Raw genomic sequence first — 15383 nt, 5'->3', positions numbered from 1 at the left:
ACTTGTGGAATAAAGCAAAGTATTTCGGTCTGTGGTTTTTCTGTATAATTTATAACCCAGACTGTTATTTTGTTTATAAATTTCCACGTCCAAAAACTGGATTTTTTGCTCATCATGTGTTAATGTAAATTTGACTGTAGAATTCAAATTATTCAGACTTTCTACCATGTTTAATAGATCTGTCTTTTCTCCTTGCCAAATAATCAACACGTCATCGATGTACCGCAGGTATAAAAAGAGGGAGTCTTTGAAGGCAGGTATGATATTAGTTTGCTCATATTGGGCCATGAAACAATTTGCGTATGCGGGAGCCATTGGGGCTCCCATTGACGTGCCCTCCCTTTGTACATAAAATTGTTTTTCGAAACGGAAATAATTACATTTTAATGTTATTTCCAAGAGTTGACAGATGAATTCAATAGGGGGACCATAATAATTGGCTGAGTTTTGTAATGCCCACCTCACTGAATCAATCCCTTCCTTGTGGGGAATGATGGTATACAAACTACACACATCTATGCTCGCCAATATGATGGGTCCCTCTGGTAAAACCAAGTCAGTCAAAATTTGTAACAGATGCTGGGTATCTTTTAAATAAAAAGGTAATGATTGCACAGTGTTTTGTAAATAATAATCCAAATATAGTCCGATGGGATGTAGCAAACCACCCCTAGAGGAGACTATAGGTCTACCTGGGGGGTTGCTAACACTTTTATGGACTTTGGGTAGACAGTATAGTACAGGACAAATGGGAAACTCCTGTATGAGATATTGTTTTTCCCCTTTTGTAATCCAACCTCTTTCAACCGCACTACTCAATATATTTTCAATCTCGAGTTTGTATTTAACCACTGGATCACCTCTTAACTTTGTATACACTGTTTCGTCATTTAACTGTTTAAACACTTCATTTTGGTAATCAACATAGTCCATCACTTGCTTAACATACGTGGGCAAAACCCAAAACACACTACGCATAAGAATGGGAAACCATAGATCGTCCATTAAAAAAGCATTTGAAACCGGAGAAGCAGACCAGCCCTTCCACAGCATTTTTTAAAAGAAGGACATAGACTCCCAACCCTAAAATTTATGGGTATAGATTTGGTTCCAGAGCCGAACAGAGGAGGTGACTGGGACCGTTTACTGTTACAGAAGGAGGTCTTTTGGATTAGAACACTTGACACCTTAGCTCCCCGCGGTCTGAATGAGTATTGTTCCTTTGCACCTTTTTTAGAAACATAAATTATCTAAGATCATTATTAGCATTGTAGAAGTTGATTGTGCCGCTTTTTAGAAAATCCTCGACATTTAACATTGTTTTAAATATTTATATATTTACATGTTTATATATTTATATATTTATATATTTTTAAATTGGATTATTTATACACTAAAAGGGTTGCATCATAATGATTATTAAGTATCACTATATAAATTGGAATAACTTTTTGTCCACTATGCTGTATATTATGTATCACTATATAAATTATAGCAATTTTTTAAAGCTATATATTGAAACAATGTATGTTTAATCCACAGGTCACGCCCACAAAAGGAATATAATACGTTAATTGAATAACGAGGGTACACATGGGTTGATACATGTAATTGGAAAATGGGTGTGGTCTGGTGATGGGTCACAGATGGGTGAGTCTCTATATAATATGTTCACTTGTACTGAAATGTGTCTTGATAAAGGTCCCAGACGTGGACCGAAACGTCGATCAAATAAAGAAGTACATTTTGAAAGAAAAACCCTGGTGTGCATCAGCATTCTATATATATATATATATATATATATATATATATATATATATATATATACACACACCATATGCATTTGTTTATGCTGGATTGTGCTCAGTATAAGAGCATGTCTACACAAGACATCCTTATCTCATATATTTGTATTGGCTATGAGCAAAATTTGTGTGCTGTCTCTGCTAATGCTAATGCTAATTCCACTTTTAACTGTTCTTGACTGGTTTCACCCAGAGACATTATAACATCCCACCTTTGCCATTAGGGCACAGTGACTTCTAATACACTGGATAATAACACTAAAGTAACCTTATAAAAGGCACAGAAGAAGACCATGGCCAAAAAGACTAAGACAATGGCAGATTTAGCAAAACTAAAACTTTATACTGAGCCAGTAACTCTTTCATAGAGTCTAGGAAAAAAAGAAGATAGTCAGTCACCTCTAGATATAAAATTAAAATAAACATCTTGGGACTTGGGGTGTTCTAGACAATGGATCTTTCTATAATTTGAATCTTCATACCTTAAGGGGGTTATTTATGTTTTTTGTAGTAGTTTCACAAAAAAAACTTGAATTTTTGGGGAAAAAATCCTAAACTTTTTCAAGATTTGTTAAGCTGCTTAAAGCCTGAATCTGAAAATACTCCAGCTAAAATCTGACGAGATCGTGTAGAAGTCAATGGCAGAGTTCCCTTTAACCATTTGAAGATGTTTTTTGCCTTCATGATTTTTGGGTTTTTTTTTACTCAAAAACTCAATAAATTCTAGGTATTCAAGTTTTTTCCCCGATTGCATTCAATCGAGTTATTTACATTTGGATTTTTTCCTAAATAAGCAATCATTCGAGTTTATTCGAGGTAGAAAAAAACCTCACAAACCTGACCTTTGAGAAATAACCCCCTAAGAAGGGATATGCGGGTCGGGTAAGGCACGTGGCTATAAAGCTGGAAGCCGGCATTTGAAGGTGCCGGGCCGGGAGAGCAGGAGAAGAGCTCAACCTGCACCCGCTAGCCGCGAAGAGGAATGTGAACCTGCCGGGTATTGGGCCAGCCCACACATCACTACCCCAAGGTACTAGAAAATCATGTAAACATTAAATAACCCCAATAGGCTGCTTTTGCTATAAATAAGGATTAATAATTTCTTAGTTTTGATCAAGTACAAGGTACTGGTTAATTGCCAGTAATTTTGGATTATTTGCCTATGGGAGGCATCCTTTCTGTAATTTGGGGCTTTCTGAATAATGTTCCAGATAATTAATTCCATACTGTATAGCATTTGTCTTTTCCTAGTATCCCAGATAGTCTGGGTTTTCCCTTTAGATTTTTGCACAAGAGATGCATAAAGTACTTGCTGTTGGCAGGTGTTTTCTATAAGAAGGAATAATAGCAGAATATAGTCTAGCCCCATTTTGCAGTTTCTGCAGTGAAAATGCTTAGCCTTGTTCCAGCGTGAATAATACCCATTCAGACCCTCTATATATACAGATATGCTCCAAAACTATGTGAGGAGGGTGATAAGTGAATGGTCTAGGGAAGCAGTATCTAAATTGAATGTTAGATTTTAGGGCAAATATTTATAAAATGCTTGAGGATTTGTACAGTTAACAACACTTCTACAAGGACTAAGGGATACGGAGCCTCCTATTGGTATTTAGTTGAGGGTCTGCTCACTTAGTAGTAGGAGCTTTAGAGTACATAAATGTTCATAGAGAAAAAAAGCTCTATATGATTTTGCAAAGTCAACTAGATGATATTCAGGGGTCAAATCATCTGTGATAGCATGCTTTGCTAGCTTGAACTGATATACTGATAAGTAATGGGAGCTACTTGGTTATGTAGAAACCAATATGGATCTTTTTATTAACCAAACAAATTATAAGGGAGGTGACTGCCTCTCTTAACATGAGCTCAATTAATAGAGCTTGTGCTAAATATATACGTTTTACCAATTGTTTTAATAAGGAACAATATAGGGAAAATTAAGGCTATTCCATGTTTGGTCTTTGCAAGGCTCATAATTAAAGGGCCAGTGTACAGATAATCCCTATATATATATAATGAACAATAAAGGATAAAGGGAGAGGATGGTATACTGGCAATCTTATTATTTACCTATCAAGAATCAAACATGGAGTAGCTTCAATGTACCAGTTTGCCCTGTTTAGCTAAAATAAATAAATAAGTAAATATATATATTTTTTGGTTAGATACATAGGCAAAAATTATATTCAGCGCAAGCCCTATTCAGCACAAATTGATGTTGAACAAGGGAATTAAAAACTGGTCTCTAAAATGAAGACATCATTGGAAAGCAGTGCACTCATTGGTTAGAACCTGATACTCACATAAATGTGATTTATTGTTTAACATTCAACCTTTGATAAATAACCCCCTAAATACACCTAACAGGAATAATGGGTTCCAATTAGGATTCATTATATCTTAGTTCTAAGTACAATGTACTGTTTCATTATTACAGAGAAAAATAAAAACATTTTTTTAAAGATGTGAATTATTAGATTAAAATGGAGTCTACGGGAGATGAACTTCCCGTAATTTCTACATAAATGGTTTCTGGATAATGGATCCCATAGTTGTACTTGGTGGGAGTGTCAACATTCATTAAGCAACTAGTTACAAACATATATTCTTTTTTAAGGGATACATGTTAGAAGGTAAAAAAATGAATCCAAAGAAAAGTACAATGAAATGTCTGATTCAGAAATAAAAAATAAGATAAGATAAAAAAAGACTAATAGAGCCTTTTCTGGAATACTGGAAAGAAAACATGTGTATAGTTTCAAATCAGCCTTTTGCCCAGTTGTGGCTAGATATGTTGCAGGCTGTGTAAAATAATCTTGCTCTTAATCACCCCAGCCAAGATACATTACTTGGGACATTGGAAGCATCCTCAGTCTAATGCTATTGAACTACATTTGCACCTGCACTAGATTACAATTCCTCACACAGACGCACACACACATTGCCTTCTATTCAAAGTGACACCAAGGCTCATTATTTTCATTACATGACTCGGAAACCAGTTACCAAATAAATTGTGGGAAATGGTGTGGGAAAGTGAGGATCCACAATAACTTTAACTCCTCCGTCACAGCCTCTAGCATCAAAATCAGCCCCACACACGGACCACTGTCTGCTTATTCCTTGTAGTTATGTTCTGTCTATTGTTTTGGTTCTGGGTGTTATAGTTTTCCTAACAACAGAAAGCCATGCACCTAGACATTAGTATTAATCACACTATCTATGGGTTGCAGGGTATCACTTTAGCAAAATCAGTTATAGAGTTATAAGAGAAAATACGAATGGATAATAAACTTGGTAGAAACATTCCAGTCTGGTAGACAAATAAAATATGAGCATGTATAAAATTTGATTCCAGGGTTAAAAAATGATTTTCCCATGTTGTTTAGTCATTGAGGATGAGACAAGATCTCTGGGTAATTATTATTATTATTATTAATAATAATAATAATAATTATTATTATTATTATTAATAATAATAATTAGCTAGTGAATTTACGCCAGCGACCGTTAGTAAATCTGTGAAGTCCCGAAATAACGTCATGCTGGTGATTTTTCGCAAGCGTTAGTCACTTCGCCCTTTAGTAAATTTGCCCCCTAATGTTTTTAACACCCCCCAAAAAAGTTTGTTGTGCCGCTGAAATTCAGTTTATTTGCACCTGCTGTAACCTCACTGCTCTTTAGTAGTGATGAGCTAATCTGTCCTTTTTTGCCAAACAATTTACGAGACTGCTGGAAAATTCGCTGAACTTTTTTGTTGCCCATATTTTGTCAAGCGACAAAATTTGTTGCACGTCATTTTTGTAGCAAACTACATTAGAATCTATGGCCATTTTTTTGTGGCACCTTGCAGTGCCGAGCCAAGCCGACTGGGTGCCCTAGGCAACCCAGCCGGTTACGTCGCCCACTCCTCAAGTGTTTGTGCGCATGCCCGGAAGCGCGTACGTGCACATGCACGGAAGCACACAAGTGCACACCGAGGTACGCGCCGAAGAGGAGAAACTGCCAGGGTCTGAGCTAGGGGAAGGCGGAAGAAGAGGTATGTGCCTGGCGCCCCAAAACCTTTGCGCCCTAGGCACGTGCCTCTTCTGCCTAACCCTAATTCCGGCCGTGGCACCTTGTTCTGCTTTGGGAGGGCAAAATCGCATGCATTGTTCACTCAGTATAATGCTACACTCATGCCCTACATTGTTAGAGGACCTCTAGGACCACTAGGCTTTAAACAGAAAAAATGCATCCATGTTGCTAATTTCTTAAAAGCACGTCAGTGATTTTTGACATTGCCTCTGGTTGACTGGTAATGGTATCTACTACTACACTGTAACTAACAGCTAATGATAAATATGATCACAAACAGATCTGGGTGCTTTGTATCCCACATTAAAATAAATAAACGATATACTTATGTGTATGTCCTGATATAGGCTGTGGGAACTTTGGTTGATGTGGAAGGAGAGGGGAAGGCTAAAATGTATGGGTTTGAGGCATGTCCCTTTTTTTGTTGCACGTTTTGTTTGGTTGTGCGTCATTTTTTTTTCTGTTGCGCAAAGCGAAATGAAAACGAAGAATTGAGGAAACGGCACACAGAGTTAAATGCAAAAGGGGATATACCCCTATGGATTTATTGTGTCAAACAGCACAACGTTTCGGGGGCAGGCCCCTTCGTCAGGTGATATACGAAGGGGCCTGCCCCCGAAACGTTGTGCTGTTTGACACAATAAATCCATAGGGGTATATCCCCTTTTGCATTTAACTCTGTGTGCCGTTTCCTCAATTCTTCGTTTTCTGTGAACCCAGGGGAGTGCCGTCTCCCTAGAGGACTGAGCACCAGATTATTGAATACGAGAAGGCCTGGGAGTGCATACAATTTCTACTTTGACCTGTAGCAAAGCGAAATGAGCCATGGGGTGATTTTTTTCTATGCAGTTTCACGAACATGCAGAAGTTTGCAGCGAATCTGTACATGGCGAACTTTTTCGCTAATCCCTACTCTTTAGGGAGGATGGAGGAAGGATACTGCTGCTGGCATTTATATTAATGTTTTTTTTTTTTTATTAATATAAATAGTACAAAATAGGGAGAAATTATAGACATATTCACACTTTAATAAACATATAAAATGTAGGTAATGTTTAAAAGTATCTTTAGTCTACTAAGGGTTACTAGCTGTAGCATACACAGTAGTGTCTTCAAGTCTGCCTGCTGTTAATGTCAAATGTGTCTTCAATTTCTAATGACTTCTCTGTCATGACAAAGTTTTGTGCATGCAGCAATGAACCCCTGCTCCTCACTGTCTTTATGTCACACACATAGCAAATGGCTGCCTGACATCTTCTAGCACATGCTCCAATAATAACCTCTGCTGTACTCTCTTGCATTCCAATGATGACATAATTGAAATTATGGATAGGATCTTCTAAGAGGGGGGCTTGGATTGAGAATTATCTCCCATCATTTCCAGGGAGACTTAGCATGACAAATTGTACAACAAAATGTGTTGAAATGCAGTGATGCTGTCACTCCCTGAGCCTCATTGCTGTCACTTGCCTCTATTCCCTGCACCTGCTCTGAGATTGCTAATTAGTCTCATTTAATTAATGATATTCTGTCTTATGTCCCATTATATTCCCTGCTTTACACTTTGCCTCTAACCCTTGTGTATTACTTTTATTCCATATCAAATGTCTGTTGTCTTATGTTGGATGAGGAAAAATATACTAGACTTGCCAGAAAGTATTATTTTCTAAAACAGCACATTCCTACAGTGCCCCAGAGTCTAAAACCCTCAGCTTTGGAGAATACTTTCCTGGCATAACACCAGTATAAGGAGTATAATTAGCATTTTTTTCACTGTAATCTGGTTTAGTTAATCTGTATGGCGTGTGGATATAGTCTCTGATGCTAATGCATGGTAATATCCCTCTCCCATTCATTTCTTCAAGAAAGTTTCCAATACTACATTGCAGGGCCTACTTATGACTTGAAAATGTTATGATCCAGCATCAGAAAATGTGAGCATAGACTTCTTCTTCTTCTTGTCAAAACTGGAGACTAATCACAAATGCATCAGTAGCAACCAATTGCTATTTCCAAGCAATTTTTGCTAATACACTCCCCCCCCTTCCCACCTACTACCCACATTCAGTAGTTCTTATAGAGTTAGACAGATCAGATAGAACCACACATGTTTCCTCTTTTGGGGGATTCTCCTATTTTGGAGTGACATTTGTCTCTGTTCTTGTGCTCTTGATGTCGAAATTTGCAAATGTAAAAGGCCTTTATTAAGTACATACGTTTCAGGCCTGAACATGACCTTTTTTCAAGCTACTAATCTAGCTCAGGCCTGAAACATTGCTTGTTGAGAGATCAGTCATGTGTACTGAAAGGGCGCCTGTGAGCTGAAATAGACTCCTCCACCAGAGGTGCGGGCTAATAGTGTTTTTATTAAATGTCCCCACTAGTACAACGCCACCTATACTGGGAGGGAGCTCTCAGTGCAAGCAGTCATTCTGTATAGCCTGCATGCATGTGCCCCAACATTAGGGTTGCCACCTTTTCTCAAAAAAATACCGGCCTTCCTGTATTCTTGTAGTTTTTCCTATCGATAACATTGGCATCAAGCATCATTTTTACCGGCCAGGTGGCAACCCTACCCAACATGGCTGCCTGCATCGAGAGCTCCCTCCCGGTGTGGGCTTCCTAGCGCTGGGCAATTTAAAAAATAAATTGTTTCCACCAACCAGAGTGCGGACTCTATTAGCCAACACCTATGGTGGGGGAGGTGCTATAACTGTACTTTATGCCAGTTGAGTATTGGACAACTTGTTATGTGTACCTATTAGTACAAAGGGGATAAGATTGGTAAGTGCTGACTAATTGCATAGCTGATATATATTGGCAAAATGACTTGTCATAAACTATATCATATACACCTCCAACTTCCAGGAGGGCTCAATTGTTTTCTAATGCACTAATTTCAACAATCATTAAGGCACTGAGACAGACAGTGAGTGGGATCCATGTGGTTATGTCGCCTTTTGATTATTGTGCCCCATAGTTCTCTAATTTAAGAAATTATGAAGCAAAGCAAAATAATAGAAATAGTAGCAAATCAGTAAAAAAAACAAAGGGATGTCCTTCACTCAAAATACTGTATGAGCATTCATGGAAATATAAATATCTACACAAATGATTAAGGCTGGGCCAATCCCAGATCTCAGTTGTTCCAATATATTTTATATTGGTATTTTTTATTTTAGATTTATATTAGTAAAGTGAAGACGTGAATATGGAAAGTTGCTGGCAATTAACCTTCCCGATAATATTTTTGTCCTGTTAAACCTAAAAAGCAGAAATGCTACTTTGCCCTTTTTATCCCTACAGAGCTCATATTTTTTCTTTTTTTGTCACCCAGAGGCATGTACTTATATTTCATTAAGATTCTAGGCTTGGACATTGCATATGTTATGTACACACCAGGGTTTTTATATTACCCAATTTCATTTTGGTATAAAATGTTAAATTAACTGTTAATGTTGAGATTAAACTCTGCGGTTGCAGCTTTAATTGATCTCTTACAGACAGAGGCTTGTAAAACTAGATTATGATGTCATGAGTGCAGCAAGATGCCTTTTCCATACTAAGTCTTAGTAAGCCAACAAAACCTTGAAGATTAACCCTCCTTCCCCTTTAACTTTAATTTCTCTGCTCTGTAAAAATTATAGAGCAAAGTGACTTTTCTCACATGATTCTCAAAACAAACATGGCTGGCCTGATGCAAACTTTCTTGTGTTGAGCACTGTCTCCTTTGGACCTAGTAATACGATGTAAAAGTATAAAAGTATGTATTTCATTTGAAATAATAATTGGTAAATACCTATTTATAAGGCTAAATGACAAGCTTCCCTTTGGCATAAATTCTGTAGCTAGAGCCTGTAGGACAGATTTTAGAAGGTAGTTAATAGCAATAAAGTTTGCGGATGCAAATTGCCATGTTTTTTTACCCAGAATTCAAGCATAATTCCAGGCAAGTGCAACTTGTCCACAACTCGGTAATATGAATGTAAATGACAAAGACGTCAGAAGACGACAATTTAACGCCCAATCGCAAAGTTGCTTTAATGTACTAAAAGTTAAATTAAAGTTGGGCCACGCTTATAAATAAAGGTATTAAAGGAGAAGGAAAGTAATTTGCCAGATGTTAGGCACCCCCAAGTGATTGTAGTGGCAAAGGACTCCTTCTCCTCTAACATCCAGCTATCTTGGCTCAAGTAAGTCCAGGGTCAGACTGGGCCAGCGGGGCACTGGGAAAAAACCCAGTGAGCCCCTGCTGGCCCAGACACGCTCCCCCGATAGGCCAGGCCCCAAAAGAAAACAATAATGTGTGACGCTGCGCCCTGCACTCCAGCGTTGGTGGGGGCCCTAGAAGTTTGGAACCCGGTGGGCCCCCAATGCTCCAGTCTGACCCTGAGTAAGTCTACTACTATTAAGGACCATGGAAGCAACCTGTTAAGGGAACTCGGTAATTAGTGGCAGGCTGGCATAATTTCCACTTTATATACTCTCTATGGGGCAAATTCACTAAAGTGCGAATCGCCTAACGCTAGCGCAAATTCGCCAGCGTGATGTCATTTTGTTACTTCGCCGATTTACTAACGGGTGCTGGCATAAATTCGCTAGTGAAGTGGACCTACTCTAGCGCTACATCGCACCCTTACGCCAGGCGAAGTTGCGCTATGGCGAAGGGTCGTAACTAAGCTAATTCACTAACTTGCGCATTTTACTGAACGTTACCTCTTGCGCCAGACTTGCCTTCGCCACCTCAGACCAGGTGAAGTGCAATAGAGTAGATAGGGATTGTTCAAAAAAAGTTGAATTTTTTTCTAAGTCCCAAAAAACGCTGGCATCTTTACCTTTTTTAAGGATGATAGGCTGAAAAAGATCGTAAATTTTTTTGGGGTACCCTCCTTGCCCCCTACATTTCCTAACATATGGCACCTAAACTATACAGTGGACTCATGTGTAGGGCAAAATAACACATATTTTATTTTATGAAGGTTTCCCAGGCTTGTGTAGTGTAATGTATTTGTTGCTACATATACGTCCATTGTACTTTAACTTGGCGCTGTATGCAAATCAGGCATCGCTAGCGTAACTTCGCTTTCCTTGATGAATTAACGCTAGCGCAACTTTGCTACCGTTCGCCTCCCTGAGTGCAACTTCGGATTTTAGTGAATTAGCGGCGCCCTGACGAAACTTCGCCTGGCGAAGTGCGGCGAAGTGTGCGAAGACTGCGCTAGCGCAACTCCGCAGGTTAGTGAATTTGCTCCTATTTGTCTGCGAGGGTTTTTTCTGGGCACCCCCACACCAAAAACATACAGGCAGTTTAACTGGTTTCTCATTCAACTTACCCATGTGTGTGTGAATGTGATAGCGCTTAGGCTGTAATCTCCACTAGGGCAAGGACTGATATGAATGATGTATAATATCTGTAAAGCAGTGTATAAAGCATGTTGGTGATATATAAATAAAGGACAGTAATGATACACCTCATACACAGTATTTATAACTGGATGGATGCAGAAGGGGTTAAGGTTTGCTATTTTGTGTCCATTCTGGGCAGAAGACACACTGGACTTGCACAGATCAAACACAACCCTGTTTCTAAAGTTTCATCCATTGTTTTGCATCGAAGTCTTTTGTCTCTGAGACTACACTGACATTTAGTTGCTCGTGACATGCCAGCTGAATTGACTATTATACTGGGTATATTTGTGCAAGTAAATAGAGTTATTTAGTTCTTAGGTAAATATCCAGAGACAGCGATGTGGCTGGAAGCTATAAATTCATTTTGTAGATACCACAAGGTGATGTGCAGGTTATATTATACCATTGCCAACCTTCCACCAATTAAATGAACTCCTTTCTTTCATAAGGACTCACAGTCATGTGCTTTAGGTAATTATTGTCATTTATTTATTCAGAGCCAATATATTCCACAGCACTTCACAGAGATTATGCAGCATTCACAGTTCCTGCCCCAGATGACCTTATAAACTAAAGAGCCATTTACTTATGTAAATGCATTGCCTTCCTCTACTCCTGAATTGCTGCAGCCTCTGCATTATATTTTGAAACACATATATTTGCAGTTGCCCAAATGAATATAGTGCTACCTGTGTTCTTCAGCAGTGGTGTATTCATGAGGAAAGAGGGGTAGGAGGCATACCTAACCCCCCAACCTACCCATGCAGTATAGGATTGGGTGAGGCGGGGCCCAGTGGAAAACCTAAGATAAGGGTCCATTGCCCCGTTACCCCTGCTAAGGACCCACCGAACCCCCCCAGATAAGGACCCACCAACCTGTCCCTCCAGATAAGGACCCAACACTCTGGCACATCACCCCCTATTATTACCTCTGCCCAAGCATGGCTGATTACTGCTACCAATGATTGTATTCTCACGCTCCACCGCACTGTGCTCCACCCTATACACATCCTCTAAATTACACATCATACAAGCAGGTTAGGGGAGAAAGAGGACACAAGCTGCAATGGAGTTCTATCCTTATCTATCCTATCCTTACTTTATCAGGAGTCATTTAATCTGGCTGTATGTTGTTGGAGTATGGGAGAAAACCAGGGTATTCAGAGAAAAACCACACAGACATGGGGAGACAGTATTGGACTGGGGTGCCAGAAAACCTAAGACCTCAGGCCCACTCTCCAAACTATTTTTCCTTCTTTCTTCACTTGCTTTCTTTATTCTCTTAATTGTTTCACCTTACACGTTATCACCATTCCTATAATTTATTTTCTTTGTTTTCATACAGAAATGGTGGAATAGTCATAGCATAGGCATACAAGGCAAATGTTAGGGTTAGCAGAAGGGGGCCAACTGACACCTAGGCCCACCAAGGGTTCTCCTGGTATCTTGGTGAGTCAGTCCAACACTGCAGGGAGAACTTTTATGGGGTTATATAAGTAAATTTTTGGAGTTTTTAATACCTCAAACAAACTCACAACTCGAATGGTTTCTAGTTTAAGAAAAAACTTGAACGGAAAAAACTCTAATCACTGAGTTCGGGTTTAACAACCTGAGAACTTGAATTAATCAAGTTTTCGGAGGGAAAAAACTGGAATCGCTCAAATTGATTGAGTGTGAGAGGGCAAAACCCTCTGAAAAAAACTTTCATGAAATTATGAAGGCTATTAACATCTTGAAATGCTTCAAGGGACCTCTGCCATTGACTCTTACATGACCTCAACAGGTTTTAGATGGTGTATTTTCAGATATGAGCTATTTCCAGGGTCGGGTATAATACATTTTTATAAAATTCAAATTTATAGAAAAAAACAAGAATTTTAAGTTTTTATAACCCAAAAATGTGATTTTTGACCAAAAAAAAAACCTTGAAAACTCGAATTTTGATGGAAAACACAACTCGATCTGTACTAAGTAACCCCCATAAACTCCTTGCAGATAGTGCCGTGCTGCTTAATTGCAAAGTACTGGGTCACTGTATTGACCTGGCTTAACTGCTAGAATTCTAGTTAAAAGTTACATTTATTCAAATCTGTTGTGCTCTCTGGCATTAGAAGAGTCTAATTTCCATCTTAAAAAACATAAATTTGACTCTAAGGGGCAGATTTATCAAGGGTCGAATTTCGAAGTGATAAATACTTCAAAATTCGACCCTCGAATTGAAATACTTCGACTTCGAATATCGAAGTAATTTTCACCGAATTTGGCCATCGTACGATCGAAGTAAAATCATTTGATCGAAGAGACAGCACTTCGCTTATCGAATAGCCGAATATTCGAACAATTTTACTTCGAATTCGAAGTCGCACTCGAAGTAGCCTATTTGATGGTTGAAGTATCCAAAAAGTTACTTCGAAATTCGAACTTTTTTAACTTCGAAAATTCACTCGAACCTTAGTAAATCTGCCCCTTAAACTTACCAGGAGTGGCATTTTACTGAACTCCAAAACAGAGATATCCATATCTTATCTCATAATCTATACAGGGAGATTCCTTGACACAAATCAGCATGGTTCTTCCCTTGTACTAGGCACAATTCGTCAGGAAAATGTGAAGGAATAGTTACCCTTTAATTATTGTCTTCTCTTTACCAGACTGTACATTTATCCCATATTAAGTGCAGTAACTTGTAGTGCAGGTATTATGTAATACTTTAGCACCTTAAATAAGATATGGCAGGAATAGTAACAATAAGAATACATGAGTAGAATAATTCATTTTTCAGGTCTCTCTTGGTTTTGAAATGGTCATTTGGAGTCAGTTCAATATCACATTTTAATTTGAAGAGAAATGATAGCCCTGAAACTAAATCAGGTTTAATTACTTGGCAAGCTTGCATTGTTTGCAGAGATACAAGACCTTTGTCTTAGATGTCTTCTTCAGATTTTTTTTACTGGCTATGTTCTCATTTGGTTTAGCAAAGAGGAATCAGCAACTTGGGGCCTTTTGTTCCTGAATTACAACTCCCAGTAATTCCCAACAGAGCTCAGTGGTGTAACAATCATACGGCAGACTGCTGTGTGATAGTCCCTCTCCCTGTCCCTTCTACCAGTTTATTTTGTTCCACACACCGCAAGTGAGAAATGCCGCAGGGGGAGGAGATGATTGCATTCTCCAGGCCCTAACTAGTTACACCACTGGATCAGATGTTGAAGTAACCTGGGAGCTTCCGTTGAGAAACCCCTGCCTTGAGATCACCAGTAAACTTGTTATCACTGCTTAATTTTTTACAATGATCAGCCATTTTTATGCCTCCCTAGCATAACCATAAGGTGCATTTCTGGCATATGTTCTACAGCAGTTTGGTCCAAAAAAATATGGCTACAGTTTTTATTAATGCAAACATAATATATAGCACAACCTAAATAGCAAAATAATGCATCATAATAACAGTAGTGTATTTGTTCTGCTTTTCCAATGACCCATCTTAAGTCTGGGCAGCTTTAGGAAATGGGAGGTTGATCTAAACTACCAATATGAAGAATTTTGAGAAATCTATCTTTAATTATGTATGTTTTACTTCCCCTCATAGATAAACAGCGATGGGATACAGTGGGGATATCAAACATCATGTAATATCACAAATATTTGTAGCAGTTCCTTGTCCATTGGTTGACATTAGTTATAGTGATGTGTAGCTAAGGAAAAACTCAACACGCACTCGACCCTAACCTAAATTTTGCATTTGTAGGACCCTCCTCGTTCAGTATGCTACCTCTGTTCACACCTCTGGTTCCATGACAGGGAATCTTTGGGAGCAGTGGAGGAGTGTAATTTCTCAGTCTAATCCACAGCCAATCCTAACCCGCAATTTTTAGCGTGAACCTGTTCAAAAAAGGTCAACCTTTGAGTCATTGCAGGTTTCAGGTCAACCCGCACATCACTAGTTTGTTATATTAACCAATAAAAAGTATCATGGCATAACAAGGGGGAAGCCAAGCTAAAATTTAATCAATCCTCCACTTTGGTAAATGAGCCCAAGAGACTTTAGTAGGTCAGCCCTTAACATAATTTGGCTTACAAATTACAAAT

The sequence above is a fragment of the Xenopus laevis genome, chromosome 7L (genome assembly GCF_017654675.1).
Source record: "Xenopus laevis strain J_2021 chromosome 7L, Xenopus_laevis_v10.1, whole genome shotgun sequence".
NCBI classification, from domain to species: Eukaryota; Metazoa; Chordata; class Amphibia; order Anura; family Pipidae; genus Xenopus; species Xenopus laevis.
This window is presented reverse-complemented; position numbering follows the sequence as displayed.